Below are 4,664 nucleotides of genomic sequence, written 5' to 3'. Positions count from 1 at the left end.
ATGATTTCTTGTGACATCATCTGTCGCAGGAATCTCCGGGACCAATGTGGGCTTCAGCGCTGGATTCTGGCGTCTGCAGAAGGGTAAGTTTATCTGTTTTTGTTATTTTACATAGGGTTCCTATTGAAAAGGGGTTGTTCTATAATCAAACAATCCCTTTGAGGTCCAAACCCTGCAGCATCTGTAAGGAGTTAAAGATTTTCTGTGTTCAGTGATTTTCACAGTGTTCAGTGACAATGGGACTCCTCGCAGAGATGAAGAAATCCTTTGCCACAGCTGTCATACCTGTGCCAGAGGATCGCGATCTTCTCTGTATGTCAATGGGGCTGCCTCTGGCCCTATTGACCACAAGGTGAAACCCCTGAATGTGACAGCAACCAGGGGTTGCACATGCAAGGAATCCCCTGCTGCAGCTGTCACAGCCGCAGCAGGGAATAGCGGGCAGCGCTCTTTATGTGCGCATAAACTTAGCCAAGTGCGTTTTTCTTCAGCGTGACTCCCACTTCAGTCACGTGAATTTTTGTGCGCTTGCGTCTTGTGCAAAAAAGTGTGCATCAAACGCCCGTCTGACTGAGCCCTCAGGTGGTAAAAAAAGCATGATAGAATTTGTGTCAATTAATTAAAAGTAAAAATTTTAATTTTTTCACATTTTCAACTGCAATGTCTCAAATATGTGCAAACTTTGGACGATTTAAATTTTGATCTATTTACTTACCATCTATTTACTCTGGAAGCACATTTTAGAAAAATCATTTTTTTTAACCTTTCAAGAGATGTACAACTTTAACATTAATTATCAACATTTTGAGCAGCACTTTCTTTTCCTACACCAAGCCAAGATTGCAAGGGCTCATAGGTGTCAGAATGATAGATACCCCAACAAATTACCCCATTTTAAAAAAATACACATCCTAACGTATTCACTGAGGGGTTTCATAAGTATTTTGACCTCACAATATTTTTAAGGAATTAATGCAATTTAGAGGAGAAAAAATAAAAGGTCATATTTTTGCAAATATGTCATTTTAAAGACAGGATTTTTTTCTATAGTGCACCTGAAAATGAGGATTTACACCCCAAAATGGATACCCCTTTTTGTCCTGTGTTCAGAAACATATCCGTTGTGGCCTGATCTTATATATGTATGCACAATGGGGCCCAAACCGAAAGGAACAGCCTGTGACTTTCAGAACAGACATTTAGCTTGAAGGTGTTTTAGGCCCCACTCCACATTTGTAGACCCCTTGAGCGGCCAAAACAATGGATAACCCCCACAAATGACCCCATTTTGAAAACTAGACCCCTTAACAAATTTATCTAGGGGTGTACTGTGTATTCGGACCCTACAGTTTTTGAATGAATCTATGCAAAGCAGAAGGAAAAAATTGCAATTTTTGTTTTTTTGGCAATTGTGTCATTTTATAAAGTTTTTTTTTTTATAGCACATATAAGAATGAAGACTTTCACCCCAAAAATGATCTCCCTGTTTGTCCTGTGTTCAGAAACATACCCATTGTGGCCCTAATCTTGTATCCGCATGCACAAGGGGGCTCAAACCGAGGGAGCATTACATTTCAACTGTTTTTAACTTTTACGTGATCGCCATTATCCATTGGATAAAGGTGATCGCATGATGGGGGACCACTCACTATGGCCCTCAGTCCCTGCTCCAGGCTCTTGGCTACCTTTAGTAGCCAGGAGCAAGGAGATTTTAAATTTCCCGGGCCCTCCCCAGCTTCTGCTCTTGCGACCGCCATTTTTGCGCCGGGCATTTACGCCAAAGCTGGGGAAAGGTCCATGGATGAGGATCCCGTTGGGTGACATCGCTGGAGGCCTTACGTAAGTAATTTCACCTCTCCTCACTGTTCAGATCCGTGACGGGAGATTAAACTTTACCTTTTTTTACTATTGAATAACGGTGATCACGTAATCAAGAACTGCGTACTGCAGCCCCTCGTATGATCCCTAGGCTCTTGGCTATGTTTAGTAGTCAGGAGCAGGGAGATTTTAAATTACCCCAGCAATCCGTGGCTTTTGTGCATAAGTCCGCCATTTGATGATGGGCACGCGTGCAGGAATTGGGGTAAGGTCCACAGATAAATCTGTGGCCCTAGGTACGTAATTTCATCTCCCCTCATAGATATGATCCGTAAGGAGAGATGAAACTTAAACTTTTTAAAACTTTTTTTTAACCCTTTTTTTTAAAATTGGATAACCAATCATGTGACTAGGAACCGCATACTGCAGTCCCCGGTGATATCTCTCTGCTCTTGGCTACACATGGTAGCCAGGAGCAGAGGGGCTTTAAATTTCCAGAGCTGTACGTCCTTCTGTGCACACACCCGATGTATAACGTCAGGTGCGCATGTGCAGAAGGCAACGTTAGGTCCTGAAAGGACCAGACCGTCGCGGGACTTCGCAGTGGACGGCAGTGGGTACTTTCAGCTTCTCTCATGGATCTGATCCATAAGGGGAGCAGAATATTTAACTTTTTTACACTTTTATGTGATTGCAGTTATCCGGTGGATACTAAGGGGTTAAAAAAAGATCAGAATTGTGTGTTTTTATTCACTGTGTCCCCCCCACCCCTCCACAAAAAGTTAAACAATACACATGTACCCCAAATGGTACCAGTAAAAACTGCAGATTGCCACGCAACGATCAAGCTCTCATATGGCTATGTCGATGGCTTTTGGGAAGTGGAGATGAAAATCCCCCAAAATGTTGCGTCCTTAGGTCCAAAATAGGCCATGACCTTAAGGGGCCAAGCTGTATTTATATAAGACTGGACAATGCCGCTAATGTTAAACATTTAAATAGTTTTTGGTGAATGTACAGTAATATATGCTGTTATCTGAATTGCTCTCCTTCTGTGCAGGTATTCAATAAACAGAGCAGGGAATCCAATTTGCATAGCAGCAGTGATAAGCCTCCATATATATATATATATACCTAACACATACAGTAGTACAGATAGTCCCCGACTTGCGAACGTTCGAGTTACGAACTTCGGTACATATGAACAAAGTAGGTTTCAAAATAAAAAATAGCACGTAACTCGGCGGCAGCAGCGAGCGGGAGTATCGTATGTTGTAAACAGTAGCTTTCTTTTACTGTACCCACGTGGTTTCAGTAGAACGTGTGCTGCGCATTTGAACATGTTGGGTGTTAAGCTTAAAAGCAGTGGTGATGCGTCGGGTAGTGCTAAAGAATGCCAGGTCATCATGATGGAAACAAAAGTGGGCATTCCAAAAAGAGTGGAGTGCGAAAAGAAGATGTCTGATGTTGCTCGCTTGTACCTGATCAATCGTTCTACCATCGGTACAATTCTTAAAAACAAGAATAAGATTATGGAAAGTGAAAAGTTCAGTGCCTTTGCACTCTACTATTAGCAGATAACATGGAAAAGTGATTGGGGAACTTGAAAAACTTCTGAGCATTTTGATGGAGGATTGTCAACAAAAAAGAAAGCCGCTATGCCTAATGCTTATTCAAGGGAAGGCTTTATGTCTTTTTGAAGACGTGAAGACAAAATATGGGGAAGAAGCAGCAAATGGGACCTTTACTGCAAGCCATGGATGGTTTAACCGCTTTAAGGCACGTATTAAACTCCATAACGTAAAGGTGACTGGAAAGGCAGCAAGCGCAGATACGGTAGGAGCCAAGGAGTTCCCCGCCACACTTAGGGAAATTAACGAAGAAGGTGAGTTTTCACCACAGCAGATATTTAATGTTGACGAAACAGGCCTTTATTGGAAGAAGATGCCAGACAGAATCTACATCAGTAAAGAAGAGAAGTCTATGCCGGGCTTCAAATCCGCAAAGGACAGACTGACGCTACTGCTTGGCAGTAATACTGCAGGAGATATGAAGCTCAAGCCATCGTTAGTGTATCATGAGGAAAACCCAAGAGCCCTGAAAAATATAGCTAAGGCCTCACGTCCAGTTCTGTAGAAGAGTAACAAAAAAGCCTGGATGACTCTTGCTATATTTCAAGACTGGTTTTATCACCTTTTCATCCCCGAAGTGGAGAGGTACTGCCGGGAGAAGAACATTCCCTTCAACATTCTCCTCCTTTTAGATAACGCACTGGGCCACCCTCCTTTCTTGGATGATTTTCATGCAAATGTGATGGTAGTTTTCCCGCCACCCAACACTACCTCCCTACTCCAGCCAATGGACCAGGGGGCCATTGCAACCTTCAAGAAATATTATCTCCATCACACATTTTGTCAGGCACTGAATGCAACTGAGGGTGATTCTGGGATGACATTGCATGAATTTTGGAAGAACTTCACTATCTTCAATGGCATAAAGAATATTGATGCTTCATGGTGTGAACTTACCACTTCCACCATGGAAGGGGATTTGGAAGAAACTGTGCCCCATGTTTGTCCATGACTCCCCTAGTTTAGCAAAGCTACAAGCAGAAGAATGAAATGTAGTCGACACCTTAGTGAGCATCAGCGAGAAGCTTGACCTTGATCTCGAGGAACAGAACTTCCATGAATATTTTGCTGTGCACCACCAGGAGCTGACAAATGAAGACCTCATGGAACTGGAAAACCAGAGGAAGGAGGAAGAAAAAGAAGAACTGGAAGTGGAACCAGCACCAAAGCATTTCCAGACCAAGATAATGGCACAGGTATTTCAGATGATTGAAG

The 4,664-nt window shown here is 42.7% G+C and overlaps 1 pseudogene; it reads left to right on the top strand.

Annotated features, from left to right (window-relative positions):
* LOC136628804 (tigger transposable element-derived protein 1-like) lies at nt 1-4,438 on the top strand (annotated as a pseudogene).
* Nucleotides 4,439-4,664: the final 226 nt, after the last annotated feature.

Source organism: Eleutherodactylus coqui, chromosome 5, assembly GCF_035609145.1.
Source record: "Eleutherodactylus coqui strain aEleCoq1 chromosome 5, aEleCoq1.hap1, whole genome shotgun sequence".
In the NCBI taxonomy this organism is placed as follows: Eukaryota; Metazoa; Chordata; class Amphibia; order Anura; family Eleutherodactylidae; genus Eleutherodactylus; species Eleutherodactylus coqui.
The sequence above is the reverse complement of the archived record's forward strand: the minus strand, read 5'-3'. Positions and strand labels throughout refer to the sequence as shown.